Genomic DNA, 20,799 nt, shown 5'->3' on the forward strand with positions numbered 1-20,799 from the left:
ACCCTATATTAGGTTGGGCAGACCTACCTATGGTTTTCGGTCCATGGTTTGGAGGTGATGGTTTTCGATCCATGGTATTGGATGCTTCGACATCTATAAATATGTATTGTAACATTGAAAGGAATATAATGAAAAATCAAGCTGGTAGTCCTGGTTTTGGGATCCACGGGAAAATCTTTGTGTATATGTGTTTTATGTGTTATGCTCTCGCATTGTTTATTTTCTGTGTTTTAGAATTCGTATGCAGGTAATTTTTGTACGAGGTTAAAACCTGCAATTGGTATCAGAGGTGTTTTGGCATCAAGAGGACGCCTTTTTTGCTGAGGGGTTTCGCTCGGGCCTGTGGTAAACCTTGTTCAGTGGGAGATCTACGAGATTGATTCTAGTGGTGAAAGAAGATGGCGAGCAGTGGAAAGATAGAGATCGAGAAATTCAATGGTCAGAGTTTTGAGTTGTGGAAACTCAAGATGGAGGATCTGTTGGTGGATAAAGATCAGTGGATCGCGGTAGATCCAGGTACTAAACCAATGGGAGTGTCCGATGAACAATACGATTGTGTGTCTCAGATTTAGTATTGCTGAATGTGTCAGGGGAAGCTACGGTGAAGGCTTCGTGGGATAAGTTAGGGACTTTGTACCAATCTAAGTCTCTGGTGAATAAACTGTTGCTACGGAAAAAGTTGTATAACCTGAGGATGAAAGATGGAGACTCGGTGACAGAGCATCTGAACGCATTTAATACAGTGGTAAGTCAGTTATTATCTGTTGATGTTAAAATTTTAGATGAAGATAAGTGCATCATTTTGTTGTGTTCTCTACCAGATTCGTGGGATAGTCTTGTTATTGCAATAGGTAGCAATGCAACTGCCTTGCAGTTTGATGAAATAGTCTCATCCTTGCTGATGCAAGATATGAGACGGAAAAATATGAAGAGCCAGAATGGTGATGCCTTGTCTGTATGAGGATGGTCCTAGAATAGAAACAAAAATAAGTCATCGAGTGGGAGATCTAAATCTCTAGGAAAACCTGTAAAGGTGGTATGCTGGAAATGCGAAAAGGAAGGGCACTACAAAAGGGACTGTAAATCTAAAGCTCCTAACAAAGGAAAGAGATCTGATGATGCTTCTTCTACAGAGGCGAAAACCACCTCAAATGAAGGTAGGGATGTGTACTTGGCTTCTTCAAGTACACATGTAGATCATGAGGCATGGTTGATTGACTCAGGTACATCCTTTCTCTTCACTCCCCATAGAGAGTGGTTCTGTGAGTATGATAAATACAATGGTGGTGATGTATTCTTAGGGGATGATAGGAAGGATAGAATTGTTGGTCGCGGAAAAGTAAAGTTGAAGTTGCAAGGTGGAAGGGTTAGAACACTTTTGGGTGTTCTGCATATTCCTGCATTAGCCAGAAATTTGATTTCTGTAAGCAAGCTGGATGATGCAGGTCTAAAAACAATGTTCGAGAATGATACCTGCAAGATGGTTCAGGGAGCACTGGTATTGATGCGGGGAGTTCGGACTGGAACTCTGTACAAGCTACAAGGTAGCACTATTGTTGATGGGTGAAATAGTTCTGTGGTTCCTAAAAGTGGAGTAGAAAATCTAGTGGTCTATGGAGAGAAGACCATGTTGTGGCATCAAAGGCTTAGGCATATTGGAGAGAAGGGCCTTCGAATACTTCATGGTAAACGTATGGTAGAAGGTATGAGTAATAACTCTCTAGATTTTGATTTCTGTGAAAATTGTGTATATGGGAAGCATAATTAGGTGAGTTTCCCCTCTAGTGGTAAGAGGGCGAAATAGATATTAGAGCTTGTGTACAGTGATGTGTTTGGACCTGTGAAGGTTCCATCACTGGGTAAGTTTGTGTACTGTGTATGATTTATAGATGACTTCTCAAGGAATACATGGATATATTTCCTTAAGAAGAAATATGAAGTCTTTGACAGGTTTAAAGAAATTAATGCTCTAGTGGAAAACCAGACAGAGAAGAAGATAAAGGTGCTGAGGATAGATAACGATGGAGAGTTTTGTAGTAAGGAATTTGAAGAATTCTGTAAGAAGTGTGGTATAGCACGACAGAAGACTACTCCATATACACATCAGCAAAATGTAGTTGCAGAAAGAATGAACAAGACATTGATGGAAAGGGAAAGATGCATGCTTAGTGGTGCCAGGTTAGGACAGGAATTCTGGGCAAAGGCGGTGGAGATAGCACGTTACATGGTCAACAGATCACCTTCATCAGCGTTGGAGGATAAGACTCCACAAGAGATATGGATTGGTAAAAAACCCTCTCTTTCACATCTGAGGGTATTTGGATGTGATGCATATGTACATGTTCCAAAGGAGAAACGAACCAAGTTGGACGGTAAATATGAAAAGTGCATCTTTATTGGGTATAAGGATGGTTTAAATGGTTATTAGCTTTGGAACCTAGCAACAGGGAAGGTTGTGTACAACCGAGATGTGGTGTTCAGAGAGGTGAAAGATGTTATTAAACATGAAGTCCAACCAAAGGAACCTGAGAAGATAGAGTTTGTGCTAAAGGAGGAAGAATCAGACTCTACAACAAAGGAGGAATTAGAAGATGAAGAGCCACAAACTCTGGGTGTAAGAAGATCAGTTTGAGAAAGAAGGCAGCCAGAAAGGTATAGTCCATCTGCTTTCTGTTCAAATTTTGCTTTATCTATTACTGATGATGATCCCAGAACTGTGAAGGAAGAAATAGGTTCAGAGGATGGAAAACTCTGGAAAGAGGCCATGGTTGATGAAATGGCATCTTTGCACAAAAATTAGGCTTGGGATCTGGTGGAGTTGCCGGCTGGAAGGAAACCCATTGGCAGCAAATGGGTGTTCAAGAAGAAGACAAATGCAGAATGAAAGTTGGAGAAATACAAAGCTTGGTTGGTAGCAAAAGGTTATTCCCAGGTGTCGAGAATTGATTTTGGTGATATTTTTTCTCTTGTTGCCAAGGTAACTTCTATTAGATTACTTTTATCTGTTGTTGCTGCTTTTGATTTTGAGGTAGAACAGATGGATGTGAAAGATAACATTTCTTCACGGGGATCTGGAAGAGGAGATCTACATGAAGCAACCTGAAGGCTTTGCGGTGAAGGGTAAGAAAGAACTGGTATGCAAGTTAAAGAAGTCTATGTATGGGTTAAAACAGTCACCAAGGATGTGGTATCAAAAATTTGATACATTTATACGGGGACTTGGCTTCACCAGAAGCAAAACAGATCACTGTGTGTATTTTAAATTAATTGGTGATCGTGTTATTTATCTGGTCTTGTATGTGGATGATATGTTGCTGCTTGGAAATGACAAAGAAATTATCTAGGATTTGAAGACCCAATTGTCCTCCAAATTCAACATGAAAGATCTTGGTGCTGCAAACTATATTTTGGGCATCTAAATTAAAAGAGATCAGGCAAAGAGGAAGCTCTGGTTAAACCAAAGGAAGTATGTCGAGACAATACTGCAGAGGTTTAATATGCAGGATAGTAAATCGGTGAAGGTTCCTATTCCTATAGGTGTAAAGTTTTTTGCTGAACAGTGTCCCAAGACACAAGAAGAGGAATAGGATATGTCCCGTGTTCCATATGCAAGTGCAGTTAGTAGCCTGATGTATGCAATGGTTTGTACTAAACCAGACATTGCACATGCAGTGGGAGAATTGAGCAAGTTTATGTCAAAACCAGTGAAGGAGCATTGGACAACAGTGAAGCGGGTTTTCAAGTATTTGCGTGGCACTAGTTATTATGGTTTGTGCTACCAAGGAAGACCAGGATTGGACAGAGTTTTGGATATCCATGGCTTTGTTGATGTAGACTGGGCTAGAGATTTGGATCAAAGAAGATCTACAAGTGGGTATGTGTTTAACCTATTTGGAGGTGTAGTCAATTGGATGAGTAAGAAACAATTTGTAGTGGCACTATCAACTACAGAGGCAAAATACATGGCAGCCACTCATGCAAGCAAGGAAGCAGTTTGGTTGCAGAGATTGTGTTCAAGTATGGGGTTCGTACAGGGAGCTATAAGGATAGACTGTGACAGCCAAAGTGCAATTTTCTTGTCAAAGAACCCTGCTTATCATTCAAAGACAAAGCACATTGATGTTCAGTATCACTTTGTGAGGGATATGATAGAAGACAAAAAGGTGTTGTTAGTAAAGGTGGACACTTTGAAGAATACTGCAGATGCATTGACAGAATCTATCTTTTTTGGACCCTATATTAGGATGGGCGAACCTACCTATGGTTTTCGGTCCATGGTTTTGGACGCAATGGTTTTCAGTCCATGGTATTGGATGCTTCGGCATCTACAAATATGTATTGTAACATTGAAAGGAATATAATGAAAAGTCAAGCTGGTAGTCCCGATTTTGGGATCTAGGGGAAAATCTTTGTGTATATGTGTTTTATGTGTTATGCTCTCGCATTGTTTATTTTTTGTGTTTTAGAATTCGTATGCGGGTAATTTCTGTATGGGGTTAAAACCAGCCTTTCCCTCCAGGACTTGTGCAATTCCCTCTGACAGTCTGCTGGGCTCCAAGATTGCGCAATCCTGCCAGCCAACCCTCCCAGCAGGATTTGCGCAATTTTTCCCATCAACAGGTTGTTCAGCCTAGGATTTGCGCAAATCTGGGTAGCAGTCAACTGCTAGGTACAGGAATTGCGCAATCCACTTGGGCCGTCAACCCAAGTTACAGTCAGGAATGCGCATTTTTCTCCAGCAGTCAAGCAATCTCTTGCATGTGCAGCTGAGTTGACCGGTTCCCTCCGAGACTGAGCAAAATAGACTTGCATGCATAGTCTGCTTCTCCCAAGGTAACATGCAAAGGCATTGCTTGTTTCAGGGATCTATGTTTAGCAGTTGGAGGTTACATGCAAGGAGTAATTCTGAAACCTCCCTCCAAGTGTCGCTTCCCCTAGATTTGTGGCATGTGCGTCATAACCTCAATTTTATCAAAACTCATCAATCGGAAGTCGGCACATTCAACTCAACTGTTTTAGGGTAAGCTTGCTTCCCATGCCTTGTGCTGCATTTTTATCGCTTTTTGTGTATTCGCTTGTGTGAGTGTTGTTTGCTTGATTTCTTTGAATTCCTGTTGCCATTTACATATATTCTAGCTTGTCCTAGCTCTGTTTCAATTTTCATTGCTATCCCACTGTTGTTGCATGCATGAAACTACTTTGCATAGACGTTCGCCCAACCAGAGAACAACCTCACCCGCATGCATGTTGATCTGTTTACTCAATCTTCCATTCATGTTTTGCATGCATTTTTTATCACTTCTGCTATCACTTAGTGTCGCCATGCATTTCATCAACTAACTTGCTTTCAGTTTCCCTTCGGCGAGTCGGGCCAACCTTGGCCCGGTCTCTGCCTTCACCAAGGTTGCATTGCACAATCTGGAGAAGGAAGGCTCACCTTCCTCTCCACATTTTCACATTCTAGCCCAACACTGGACTCCTAGATTGAATTGTGCATTTCTGGAGGTCAGTGGCTGCTTGGCCCAAAATTTTGCGCAAATCTGCCCCTAGGCCAGCAGTCCTTCCCAGTTGGGATTGCTCGTTGTGCAATCCCAACAACCAACTGCCCGACTAGATTATGCATTGCGTAGTTCTAGAAGTCAGTAAGTCTCCCAGCAGCTCGAACTGTGCCCTAGGTAGTCTTGGCAGTCGGTCTCCCGACATCTCGGCCGAAATTGTGCAACCTTCATGATCATTCACCCAGGTATATTGCAAGTTAGTTCTCATGTTCATCTTAGTTTTTGACTGACAGATTGCTTGCTATGAGTGTTTCCATGTCTCCAGGTATTACAGGTGTTCATCTGCCTCTCAGTAGTATAGGTACAATGGTTTCCAAGGGAGAAGAGATGAAGACACCGTTCAAAGCACGCTTGGGGATGCAGTCGATAAAGTGTCCATGGGCTCACCTACTCACGAAGACATAAAGTTGTTCGTGGGCAAGGACATCAAGCAGTAGCATCACAGTAAGAAGCATTATGTACAGCAGCTAAAGGAAGCATATGAATGCAGCGAACACAGCAAATGAAGCGAACGTAACGAATGCAAAAGGAAGATTGTTGACAACATAGAGGCAGAGAAAAGTTGCAAGATCAAGCAGATCCACTGATAATGAAAGAAACTTTGGAGACTTAGGCTATGAAGTGATGACGTGACATGAAGATTGTGCGAAGTTAGAAGATGGAACAAACGAGGAGTTGCATGTGGCGAAGCAGAAACTCAGGAAGAACATGAAGCTGCACAGACAGACCAATGAGTTGCAGCAGGAACATGAACAACAATAGATGCAACATTTACTCATAGATGAAACTGCGCTAGTACAAGTTAAGGATCCATCCCGATAGCTGAGACAAAGCAAACATGGTGAGCAGTGTTGTTGATCACATGCAATGGTTCCACCAACATGCATGTCGTTGAGTGCATGCATGCAATCAAACCCATTCAACACACTCACCAAGGTGAAGAAAAGAAGCAAGTCCAACTGGGGCTGAGCATGCACTTCGGAAAGTTGATGCACATGACCACCAACACACACTTGAAGATTAGCACAGACACTATGCATCAGTGTGCTTCCGGCTCAACCGTACCTAAGAAGACCATGCGCATGTTAGCAGACGAGTTGGATGAAGGGGTCGAACCAATGCACCAGTTGCAACGAAGGCAAGAGTTCGCTTCAGCAAGAAGTCACCATGAGGTGCATGCACACCATCACGGACGACCAAGCTTGGCATCAGCTCACCTGATTCACCATCACAAGAATGTCAAAGAGTTGGTCTCACCACAGCGACTGAGTGTCAATGATGTCTTGCAAGGCTTACTCAAGCCATGTTGTCTCGCATGAGTACATGTGCATTGTAATGTTGAGTCATGTCAAGTGTAAGTCGAGTCTCAACAGTTGGATGTAATAGTCATAGAGTGGGTGAAGAGTCATGAGGATAGTGGAACTATCACAAAGGGGAATGTCAAGGGTCACCCCACCCTTTGCTATAAATAGTCCCTCATAACTCATTGTATAGGCTTTTCGTCAGCCAAGCTTCTACTAACACTATCTTGAAGAAGGCTTGGATAATATTGTAACGCGCCTTAGCTTCTCCACTGCGCGAAGCTAGTACATCTCTTTGGAGGAACAGGCAAATGTGGATGTAACGTTCCACTGATGGAGCTAGTAGGTTTACATGGGGTATTGTATGATTGTGACTTACACTTCTTTAATAATAAGAGTTGTTATCACTCCAAAATTTCTTCAAAGTTGTCAGAAAAAGAAATGATAGAGGTAACCACAAACCACTTTTGGAGATCAAAACCTAGCCTAATCTCAGAGAGGGCTCTCTCTTTATGATTTAACTTTGTTTTAGTTAATTATTTCAGGCTAGTTATGATTGTGCTTGGGTTTTTTATTTGAATTTGGGTGGTGGGATCACTTAGATGAAAAGGGTTGTATTTTACCATTAGGCTATGGGGTAAAATGTCAGACAAACAAGACTGGATTAAGTTATAAAAATAATGTCTAGAGGGAAAGATAGAGGAGTTACTACAGATCTCAAAGGCTTGAAGGTGAAATGGTTTCCAATCAGATCTAGGGAGCAATTAAGGGTTCCATAGGCCGGATCATTAAGAGCAAAGAAAGAGGTCAACCAAGATGGGAGAGAAATTAAGGGTTCTCAAATCCGGGTATCAGAGGAAAACATATAAATGACTAACTGTGTTAAACAGAGTGCACTTAAACAAATTCTGAGTGATATTTCTAGTTAATTCATTCAAATTTAGAAAACAATTAAGTTTATGAAACACATAAGAAGATAACAAAATCAAACAAAGAAGATACTTCACTGCAATAGCTCATCTCATGAATCCTCTAGTGCAATCTTTTTATTACTTGCTCCAGTCCGTTGACCTGAAATTTGATACAATCACCGTTAGGTTTAACATCAAAATAACTCTACAAATGTATAGCAATCCACACTCAATAATTCGAACTATGAAGTATTTATACAAAAAGAATTTACAAAATATCTCAAAATGCATTGAGAACTAATCTAGGAAAAGGAAATATCTTCATGCAAGAAGATAGAGAGAGCTATTGAACTGTTGTTTGTTGTCCCTGTTATTTAGGTTCTGTTGTCTTTTAGTCTTTGATCTTTTGCCCTTCAAGTTGCTTGGTTGTTTAGTGTTTACGCTGGATGTCATATTTACTTATGACCTTTCATCTGATACTCTTTGACCTTGTTGTCCTGTCAATACCATTTCACCGTGCTTTTTTACTTTTTACTGTACATTTCATATTTTTACTGTGTATTTCCTACAGTAAATCATTGAGTTTTTCCCATGTCTCAGCATCTAGTAATTGGATATTGAGCATTTTTTGGTATATCTAATATGTTTGTCTTTAAACTGTATGCTTTTGTCTGCCTCCTCTGTTCAGTATTTTAGCTGTATTTCTTTATGTAAATGATTTCTTCTCTGTTTTAACCATTACTATGTTAATTGTCTTTTCTCTTCTGAATAAAGGCTTTTGAATTCATTTCCTTGTGAATCTTGGAGTAAACAAGTTTTGTGACTATTATCAAAATTGTTTATCCAAGCTTTAATCACCTGCAAAATACAACAATTCGTTAATAAAACACGGGTCTGCGAGGAGGTGACCGAAGGCTGTACAAAACTGGGAAGAACTGTGGACAGAGTCCGGTGCGTGTTTCGGGAGGTAATTCATGGTGAAATCCAGTTGCAGAGGCTCAGGGTGGCGAAAATGGCTAAGGCAACTTTTTAGTGAAAAATAGGCGAAAAAAGTGAAAAGGAGGGTCTTCGGGGTTTTAACGGGTAACGGATAAATTTGGCGTGGAAATTCATAATATGAACAGTGATGGTTTCAGCTTTTGGCGAGAAGGTGGTTTCAGGGGCCATTGCACCGATTTTGGCAGTCGGGCAATATTTTCTTGAGAGCACGTGAGTTGACACGGTGCTGCCACATAGCCAAAAGGGGCCCGAGAAAAACCACCAATTTCACGTGCTCTCGGGCAGGTAAAGGTTGGAAAGGGAGTCAACACGATATGGATGTGTGCCGTCAGATCTGGGGGTGGAAGATTAGACTGTTGTCACGCGGTGGAGCTGCATGGAGGAAGTAAGGGCGGAGATTTGCGGGGTCCGGGGGGTTAATTAAAAACAATTGTAATTATTTAATGAATAAAGGTGTTATAGACAGCTTTGTGCCTTACAGAATTGAGCATGAAATGTCCATAATCTAAGGGATCCAAAGTCCCTAAACATGTTGTTCCTACCCCTAGAGGAACAAGGCTAACAAACCACAGCAATTCACAAAAGTTCTCCACCTCAAACTGCTCAAAAACTAGTCAATTCAGGATCATGTCAACTGCTCCACTGACCATCTGCGCTGAATGTCAATGGCTCCACTGGCTACCTGCGCTGAATGTCAACTCCAACACTGGCTACCTGCGCTGAGCGAGATTGGACAAGTGGCAGACTCATTCCTCAAGGTGTCAGAACCCAAGAAGCTTCCAAAATGACACTTGCCTCAGGGAATTCGACTGGTGATGAGTAAGAGGTTCCAAATCTCCAAGTGGAAGCAAGAACCTCCAAGTGGACTCAAGAACTGACAGAGGGAGAGGACACTAGTCAGATCTCAAGCTGACTCATCCTCTCTCCAAACATCTATATATGGATCTCTCCTCCATGAGATCTAGAGGCTGGAATTTTATTATTGCAAAGAATTGCTGTTGGTTTGAGACTGGAATCATTGGGTGCTTAATGCTTTGTGGGGAAAAATGCCTATGCAGGACGATCCTATCCACCTAAGGTGTGACAGTGCCTTAGCAACAAACGAGTACAGCTACACTAGTTTCTTCCTTTATGAAATGTGAAAGAAGAGAGATCAATAGACTTACCGGTGTCTTCCGTTTGTCCCTCGATCCAATCTCCCTTCTCTTTGGGTGTTCACGGCTACTTGCCTTCTTGCTTATCCAGCTACAACTTCCTGCAAGATCACAAGAGAACAACTACTTGTGACAAGAGAAGAACACTACACAAAGACAGATGTTCACATTCATAACTAGTTTAGGATTAGAAATAAACCAAATACACTAATACATTTATACATCAAAATACATCAGCATATAGGAGAAACCAAGATAGCTTTATTGATGAATAACAAGGTTCAGGAAGAGATACAACCCAGAGGGCTCCAATCCAGCATCTCCTTCCCAGCAAATGGAATTCCTATCTTCAGTCCCTTCAAAGCATTAAGCACCCAATGATTCCAGTCTCAAACCAACAACAATTCTTTGCAATAACAAAATTCCAGCCTCCAGATCTCATGGAGGAGAGATCCATATATAGATGTTTGGAGAGAGGATGAGTCAGCTTGAGATCTGACTAGTGTCCTCTCCCTCTGTCAGTTCTTGAGTCCACTTGGAGGTTCTTGCTTCCACTTGGAGATTTGGAACCTCTTACTCATCACCAGTCGAATTCCCTAAGGCAAGTGTCATTTTGGCAGCTTCCTGGGTTTTGACACCTTGAGGAATGAGTCTGCCACTTGTCCAATCTCGCTCAGCGCAGGTAGCCAGTGTTGGAGTTGACATTCAGCGCAGGTAGCCAGTGGAGCCATTGACATTCAACGCAGATGGTCAGTGGAGCAGTTGACATGATCCTGAATTGACTTGTTTTTGAGCAGTTTCAGGTGGAGAACTTTAGTGAATTGTTGTGGTTTGTTAGCCTTATTCCTCTAGGGGTAGGAACAACATGTTTAGGGACTTTGGATCCCTTAGATTATGGACATTTCATGCTCAATGCTGTAAGGCACAAAAATGTCTATAACAGTTGTCCCCTAAAGTATGAGGCTGTTTATCGGGCGAAATGCTTTATCAGGGGGATCCGAAGTTCATCCAATGCTGGGAGGAGACCTGTAATACAATACAATACAATACATTATTTTTCATACTGCTTTCATGATCTAGCTGAGGCGGGCATTCCCATGCTCAGCTTTATAAATACATTTTTCTGTACATAGAACAGACAATCGTCTGATGGTAGACTGATAATTTTGATGAAATTATCATCCTTTGAGTAGGATGATTATCTGTTGCAATGATGTACATGTCAATGTCTTTATCTTTCCTGAATATATATCGCAGCCCGGATGGATGAAACTAGATCCGGGGTCTTCAAACTCGTTCGATCTTCACTCTAAGTACAAGTCGATCCATGTGAGAAATGTTCTGAAGTCGAACATGGAAAGACATCGCTTGATTACCGGTCAATGATGTAAACCATTAACAAGCGCGAGAGGAATCACCGATAATGATAATGACCCTCAAGGTACTGCAGTACAATTCACGTGGTGTGAATAAAGGACTTGGCGTCGAACACCACGCAAAATCTTTCGGTCGAAGGTCATTGATGTATACCTGTCGCCGGAAGTGAGAAACTTGCCATTGTGGCATGCAAGCTTCAAAGTACTGAAGGGTTTGTTCCTAGATCAACTTCTTGGATAATGAGCTGATGTCGACAAGAAGCGATCCGTCACAGGAGGGCCTTGATGAATCCCACATCAGTGACACGGAACGGAGCTAATGATTTTAATGGAGGTGAAAACGATCTGTGACATATGATTCAGGGTGGCGGTCATGAATGGATGAAGGATAATGTATGGCAGTGGAAGGGACACGGTTGACTCTTTCTGAACGACTTCTCTTGAACATGTGGCGACACTGATGCGATGGATCGATAGCATTACCCCAAATATGGATGGTATGGCGAGACCATGGTGATGTGACCGGTGAATGAAACAACCCAACCCGATTGTGGTACGGAGGAAAAGTGTCATGTTCAAGAGCGACTTGCTACCATCAAAGTTTTCTTTAGTTTCTCCCAATTTTTCCCCAGTCATTGCTGACCAGTACCTCTTTATTTTTGTCAAGCTTGAGGAGGATAACATATGCTTGTTCTATAACCTGCCCTTCGGGCAAGCCCATCGCTATGTTTTAACGAGCCTAGCGATAGTGAAACTCGTTCTCGTCTAAAGACAAGTTTGTCGCTATTTAATGATTTTAACGAGTTTAACGACAAGGATAACTCGGTTCTTTTCATTTTTAGAGAGTCTGAAAAGATACATAAAGTTAACTCCAAAAGTCCTTTTTCGTCATCTAATCCCTTAAGTCCGAAAAAGTATAAAACAATACAGAAGGGATGAGTTTTCGATATTTTTAACGAGCCGAATAAAACAAGCGCTCGATCTTTTTGTGCAATAATCCCTCAGGTCCAAAAAGATTAAAATCTAGAGGAGGGATAGCTCTTCCGGTCGTTTTAACGAGCTGGAAGGCCAAAACTCGGCAATCTTTTCATATTTTACGAGTCAGTTGAAAAGAGATTAAAGAAGACTCGTCTTCTGAGGAACGAGTGATAAACAGGGATAGCAGTTGATTCCAGGTACAGGTTGGAATTTTCCAATCACGGCAGTGTCACAAGGATGGCTAGGTGAAATCACTCTTCGCAGCTGTTCCTCAAAATGGGTAAACAATCATATGGAGGTGAACGATCGGCCAAATGAAAAGTGGAGGTGACAGTGCAAACACGACCAACGCTTTAATGGCTGATAAGGTTACATTCACGGTGGTTATTTACCGGGTAGGTTCATTTTTTATTTTAAAATGAGCTTAAACGCTGGTGGAAACACTTGCTCATTGCTTATGTTTATTTTTTAACGAGCATGAAGTCCGCGTTAAAACTGCTCGGATCTTGTGTTTATTTTTTAACGAGCATGAACTTTATGCTAAAACTGCTCGATCTTTGTATGGTCAAATTTTGATTTTTACCATGACTAGCTTTGCCCTTTTCAAAGATAGTACTGTATCCTCAATTGCTGCATCAAACTAGTTAGAAATGAATAACATTTGCATGGAAATGAGAATATAACCCTAATATTTCGCTTTGAACTACGTAAAAAGCAATTAAAAGGTGTTTTTACCTCTCATTTTACCATTTCATTTGAACTTGGTCTGTTGGAGCTTTGGAGGTGCCTCTTCCCCCTTGATTTTCACCAGCTGATTACGGGAGATTCTGCGGACGATTTTCGGCGCCGTCTGGACCAGGTAGGAGCTAAACTCTAGCTCTTTCTTTTCATGGTTTCTTTTTTCCATTCTGTGCCTGTTTTCCTGTTCCCATGAGCCCCTGGGGTTTTGCTAGGGCGCTCTGCCATCAGCGCAGGCAGTCCATTCGAAACTTGCGTTGAGTGTCAAGCTGCCTTAAGGCAGTTTGACCTTCAACGTAGGTAGGACACTTGCAAATTGCGTTGATCACAGAAAAGCAGTTCTATTGCATAGTTTTTGATGAAATTTTGCCAGTTTCTCATCAAATCCAGGAGCTTACTCTTTCTCTTGTTTGTTTTGCAGGGACTTTTGAGCAAAATGACCCTCACATGGCGAGAACGAGAACATGAAGAGGAGGACATGATTGCCCTCCATGACCCTGTCACGGTGAACGCGCTACGGAACTGTGGCCTGCTGAAGTTCTTCCGTATCTCTAGTATGAGAGCACAGATCTCTTTACTGCAGTATATGCTTGATGCTTGGGATCCTATTAACCAAGTATTTCAGATCAGGAGCAAATCCATCCCTTTGACCGTGGTAGACATTTACTTCTTGACTGGTTTGTCGAGGCGGGGTGCCCCCATTTCTTTGTCAGGTTCGGCCAGAGGGAATGATTCCGTGAGAGATTATGTCCGCCAGTATTGCAGGGAGGGGTCCCAGCCGAGCAGAGACGGCAAGGTTGTTATCCGTGAGATTACTGACAGGTCTCTCAGGTCCATTCTGTATACTATTGGTAGGATGGCCGGTAGCGCATCTCTACATGTTGCCAACAGATCTTATGTGCAGCACGCCTTGGAGTGTCTCCAACCGAAAGTATTCAACTGGTGTGATGCAGTACTTCTTCAGATGAAAAGTCAGTTGAACAAGGTAAAGGACGGGAAGCTGAAGAACTTTGGATTTGGTTCTATTCTAACTCCCTTTGGCTTGGATAAAATACCACTGATGCAGCCTCAGTATATTGCACTCGACTTGCCTTCTCCTACCGAGCCACACATGCAGAGATGGGTTGATCACATGTCTAGGCATGCTGGTCAATCTCAGATTTCTTTCACTGATACCTTCTTCAGGTGGTTCGAGCGTCAGGAGATGGTCTATTCCGAGTATCCATATATTGGTATGGATTTCCGAGGTGATCCGGACTTGGTACTGCCGGATGGCAAACAGTGGGGCGCTATTGGTAAAATCTTCGACCATACTACTGTTTACTATTCTTATTTATAATGACCTTGTGCTTTATTCTATCAAGACTTTAATCAAACTCATGTGTGCATGCAGATGTTGGTCCTGTTCGTCCAGCAGTTCGCCTGAGAGCGCCAGTTGCTGCCCCAGCAGGGGAGGCTGCTGGGAGAGTTATTCTCCGTGACCTTGATGTAGCCGAGACCCTTACAGCTGTGTAGGAGCAGGTTGAGAGCCTTAATCTTGGCATTCCCGATGTGAGGATTGATGAGTTACCTTTACAGTTGCAGCGACATACTACTGGTGTGCCTAGACAATGGACTCGTCTCTTGTGCATGATTGCACAGGCCGTGACGTGCTATCATGAGCATCACTAGACTAGGGTGCCCCCTAGCACTTTTGAGTTTTTGGGTCATATGACCGATTTTTTCTTGGTTACAGAACATTATGTATGAACGATAAACAGCTTATATATCTTTCCAAAATCTTAACCCTTAGGAACATGCAATAAATAGCTGGATTGCGAACGGAATATATACCATTGAGTTGTAGTATTACGAGCTGTGAGTCTAGCCTGACAATTAGTCGGCGTATGCCACGGGTGATGGCATCAGAGAGTAGTTCTATCAACGCACTATACTCAGCGATGTTATTCGTTGATTGCCCAATACACACACCTCTGAAACTTACTAACTCGCCGCTTGGATCAAAAATGGCCCAGGCTGCGGAGGATAGGTTCCGCGAACTACGACTCGCTCCGTCGGCATATCCAACACATGTCTCCAGAAGGTTTGACATCTGCAATAAATGTAAAGAGGTGGATCACTCGACCAAAACAAATACTTTAGCGAAAACAAAATACAACAAAAGCATACAAGTTACTATTTAAGCATAGTAACGCTTGAGGTACAACCCGTTGCGGGGTTGCGCCAGTGGAATTCCGTCATAATCCATTAACTCGTAGGCTCCTTTTGCTAACACTCGTTTAACAATATAGGGGCCCATCCATAAGGAGTTAAACTTACCTGCTCCCAATTTATGGGATTCTTGGTCGTAAAGCAAGACCAAGTCACCTTCTGAGAAGACACGGGGTTTGACATTTTTGTCGAACTGCGCCTTGACTCGTTTCTTATGGGCTGTTGGAAATAATACTGAGAGGGGGGTGAATCAGTATTATCAGATCAATAAAACCTTTTCAATTTCATACTCAGAAATATATACGCGACTTCAGTTAAGTGAACCCGCGTGTACACGCGACTGTGTCTAAAGCAACTAGCGTATATGCAGATATCTTATGATTCAGTTAATCTTATCTTCAGTAAATGCATCAGAACATTATTAAGCAATTTAGCAGTAAACAGGTGCAGTATAACAGAACAGAACATCACACAAGAGCCACACACATGAACACCATGATATAAGGTGGAAACCCAATGTGGGTGAAAACCACCTGCTGCAATTCGTCTCTTTCTTCTTTAATGAGAAACTTCTTTTACAATATACTGGTGCAGTCCTTTACCAATATGCAGGCTACAACCTGCAGAGGGCTACAACCCTCTCTCTCTCGTTTTCCAACTACTTTTGGAAGGGAGCTACAACCCCCTCAGCTCTTGTACTAGCTGATCCATTTACTAGTACGTAGGTGCTGACCCTACAACCTTCAGGGACCACGTTTCATCAATTTTCAGACTGGATCCAAGAGTACAAAGCAAACATTACCGCAATACAATCATCAACTTATACTTGCATCATAATTCATTAAACAACCCAATACCGAATCACTGAAACCCTGTCATCAAGAACACAGAACCCAAACCAGAATCTAGAACTCTGCAATAACCACCAGAATCAGCAACAACCTGAAATATCAACCCTTATCATGCATACGCTACTTCACTGTACCAAAACCGCGTGTATACGCGCTTTCTCCAAAGGCAACCCGCGTGCAGATCTAGAAATGATTACTTCTGCCTTTGCTGTCAGATCCGACCCTTGCCAAGCGTCCCGAACAGATAACCAGCAATACCAGATCCTCTCACTGCGTCAGACACCCACACACGCTTACTCTTTGCCTAGTGATCTTCTCCTTATATAGCCTTAGGCCTTGTTCAATACCAAGAGCCAAAACCATAGAAACACAATACCATCAACTTCAAAACTAGGGATCGACACGCCCGTCGAGATACAATGGTCCGAAACCATAGGCACAACTTCCAAGGACTAACCGCCATGGACCAAAGGTGCTTTTCCACATACACGCGCTTTTTCTGAAGCCAACCTGCGTGTACACGCGACTTGGGCTTAACAAACCTGCGTGTATGAACTTCCTTGGCAAGCTGTACTAGGATCTGTCTTCTGAGTAAGTTGCCATCACCTGAACCAACTTCTGAGTATCTGTACCAACCTCTGAGTGAGTTGCCATCAAGGACAACACTTGAATCATAATGCCAACAATCTCCCCCTTTGGACTTGATGGCAACCACTACACCAAGTCACTCTCCCCCTTTGACATCAAGGGCAAAGGGCGGACCAAGATATTCTCTTCTTTGGTATACCTTCTGCTGTCCATACTCCCCCTGAGTACTTGCTGAAATCTCCAACTATGCTCCCCCTTTGTGTATGCCAAAGTGTACCAATCTATCCATCCTGCTCTTGCTGAATTGTGCTGTTCATGCTCCCCTTGACTGTAGGCAAGATCTGCAAAAGATGTTCTTCAAGAAGAACAAGGACTTATACATTATAGAAGACCTTCCTATCACCAAAAGACTCAACATACATTCATCATTCATCTTCATAGACTTTATCAACAACTTCTAACCATAATGCCAACAATGCATTATTTGAAGAATATTCTCCCCCTGAGTGTGAGCCAACCATGTCTGAACCATTTCCTGAGTCTGTTCTGCTCCCCCTGAGCCTGAGCCAACCATGACTGAACCTGGGTCTGTTCTGCTGCCCTTTCTCCATATAACCATCTGTTCTGCTGCCCTTTCTCCATATACGCGACTTTGCAGCATGTAACTCGCGTATATACGCGACTTGTCTTCATTATCTCAGCGTATGCAGGATGGAATACTGAATCTCATCACTTTCAGATTCCCCTGTGTCTGTTATGTCAGCTGACTGAGTTGTCCCACACCTTTCTGTCTTCTTCAATTCCTGCAACTGTGATGATGTATGGTCCCCTTGTCTTGAATTTTGAAATCTGCTTCTGCATTCCCTTGCTTTATGCCCATAGTTGTTGCATGTATAACACCTTATATTTTTCATGTTCCTTCTATCACAATCAATTGCTTTGTGTCCATATGCATTACAGGCAAAGCAATACCCTCTGAAATACCTGGGATGAGATGATCTTTCTTGAACCATTCTACTTCTGCATCTGGCTGCAACATGTCCAAGATTATGACATACATAACATTCAACTTTATTCAGCGGAGGAAATAATCGTCTATCACGTCCATAGTTAGGAGTAAAGGATCTTCCTTGAGGAATTTCTTTTCTTGGTTGTTCCTTGAGCATTTCAGATTTCTCATTAGAGTTTCTTGTCTCACCTTGTGAACTAGATTCACCTTCAACATATTCATGAAAACCAAGACCAGTCTTGATAGCAGGAGATCTTTGACTATTAAGAATATCATCCAAGACTTTAGAACTATCTTGAAATCGTAAAAGCTTATCCTTTTCTTCTAGTTTACCTTTCAAGATATTTACCTCAACTTGATGTTGTTCTTCCTTTTTCAGATACTGCTTCCTTAGGTCTTCTTCAACTTTTCTCCCTTCTTCTACTTGTCGCTTTAGTTTGATCACTTCATGTTCTTGATCTTCAAGATCTTCTTTTAGAGAGAGGATCTTTGATTCAAGTCTCTGAATAGTTGTGCTCTGATCTTTTGCTATATCCTGCAATTTCTCCCTTACCCTGGTTTCTGTTTCCAATAGTTCTTTTAATTTGGCAGCTTCTTCAGTTTCTGCATTCTTCTCTTCATGTGCCATGAGACTTTTAATATCCTCGCTATCATTGGATGAAGCATTCTTCTTCTTGTGCGCCATGAGACTTCTAATATCTTCACTATCATTAAATGAACTTTTAATATGGGAATAATAGCTTCTACCATCTTCTTCATATATCCTTTCTTTGTTATGAGGACATCTAGCAGCATAGTGACCAACTCTACCACATAGAAAACATTTGAAAGGCAGCTTATCTTTGAACCGTCCAGTTCCCCGTTCAAGATTCTTGACAAAATTTACCTCATCTTCTTCCTCTGACACTTCGAATGCGGCCTCTGGTGGTACCTCTAGTCGCATTTCAAAAGCAGTTAAGATCCCGTGAAGCTGTGACATGGTAATTTTTCGCACATTCTCCTTTTCTTCTATGGCAGATACTTTAGAATCAAATTTAGTAGACAGAGATCTCAAAACCTTTTGAACTAAGACAACTTCCTCAAATTCTTCACCCAGATCCCTCATACAATTCACAATCTCATCCATACGCAGGAAATAATTAGCTACGCTTTCATTACTTCGCATCTTAAGAGTTTCATACCGGATTCTGAGAGTTTGAAGCTTCGCTATTTTTACCTGATCATCTCCTTCGTAGCTTGTAACGATTTTGTCCCATATTTCCTTAGCTGATTTGAGATGCATGATCTTCATAAATTCTGATTGAGTCAAAGTACTCAATAGGACATTAACTACTTTGGCATTGAGCTCATATTGCTTTTTCTCTGCTGGATCTGTAGGAGTTGCTGATGGGAATTTGTATCCTCCTTCTATGAGTCCCCAAACTTCTGCTCCAAGAGACTGTAGATATGCAGTGGTTCTTATCTTCCAGTGAGTAAAATTGTTCCCGTCAAAGACTGGTGGCCTGATGTGTGCCTCTCTTTCTGGATTAGCCATTTTGATGGATCTTTTCCTTCAAGCGATCAAGCTTCCTCTGAAGGACCTGCTCTGATTCCAATTGTTGGAAATAATACTGAGAGGGGGGGTGAATCAGTATTATCAGATCAATAAAACCTTTTCAATTTCATACTCAGAAATATATACGCGACTTCAGTTAAGTGAACCCGCGTGTACACGCGACTGTGTCTAAAGCAACTAGCGTATATGCAGATATCTTATGATTCAGTTAATCTTATCTTCAGTAAATGCATCAGAACATTATTAAGCAATTTAGCAGTAAACAGGTGCAGTATAACAGAACAGAACATCACACAAGAGCCACACACATGAACACCATGATATAAGGTGGAAACCCAATGTGGGTGAAAACCACCTGCTGCAATTCGTCTCTTTCTTCTTTAATGAGAAACTTCTTTTACAATATACTGGTGCAGTCCTTTACCAGTATGCAGGCTACAACCTGCAGAGGGCTACAACCCTCTCTCTCTCGTTTTCCAACTACTTTTGGAAGGGAGCTACAACCCCCTCAGCTCTTGTACTAGCTGATCCATTTACTAGTACGTAGGTGCTGACCCTACAACCTTCAGGGACCACGTTTCATCAATTTTCAGACTGGATCCAAGAGTACAAAGCAAACATTACCGCAATACAATCATCAACTTATACTTGCATCATAATTCATTAAACAACCCAATACCGAATCACTGAAACCCTGTCATCAAGAACACAGAACCCAAACCAGAATCTAGAACTCTGCAATAACCACCAGAATCAGCAACAACCTGAAATATCAACCCTTATCATGCATACGCTACTTCACTGTACCAAAACCGCGTGTATACGCGCTTTCTCCAAAGGCAACCCGCGTGCAGATCTAGAAATGATTACTTCTGCCTTTGCTGTCAGATCCGACCCTTGCCAAGCGTCCCGAACAGATAACCAGCAATACCAGATCCTCTCACTGCGTCAGACACCCACACACGCTTACTCTTTGCCTAGTGATCTTCTCCTTATATAGCCTTAGGCCTTGTTCAATACCAAGAGCCAAAACCATAGAAACACAATACCATCAACTTCAAAACTAGGGATCGACACGCCCGTCGAGATACAATGGTCCGAAACCATAGGCACAACTTCCAAGGACTAACCGCCATGGACCAAAGGTGCTTTTCCACATACACGCGCTTTTTCTGAAGCCAACCTGCGTGTACACGCGACTTGGGCTTAACAAACCTGCGTGTATGAACTTCCTTGGCAAGCTGTACTAGGATCTGTCTTCTGAGTAAGTTGCCATCACCTGAACCAACTTCTGAGTATCTGTACCAACCTCTGAGTGAGTTGCCATCAAGGACAACACTTGAATCATAATGCCAACATGGGCTTCATTAGCCAAAGCGGCATCACGACGGGTTTCATCCAATTGGATTAATTCCAAGAAACGAGCCTCTTCTTCCGAAGTTCCGGGGAGGAGATCGATTGCGAGTTTAAGCGACGAAATTTCGCACTGGATTGGCAAGACTGCTTCCAGGCCATACACCAGTTGAAAAGGTGTGAACCTAGTCGCATTCTTTACCGATGTTCGGTAAGC

Source organism: Pinus tabuliformis, chromosome J, assembly GCF_031772625.1.
Source record: "Pinus tabuliformis cultivar Carrire ecotype Pingquan chromosome J, CPIR1, whole genome shotgun sequence".
Taxonomy (NCBI): Eukaryota; Viridiplantae; Streptophyta; class Pinopsida; order Pinales; family Pinaceae; genus Pinus; species Pinus tabuliformis.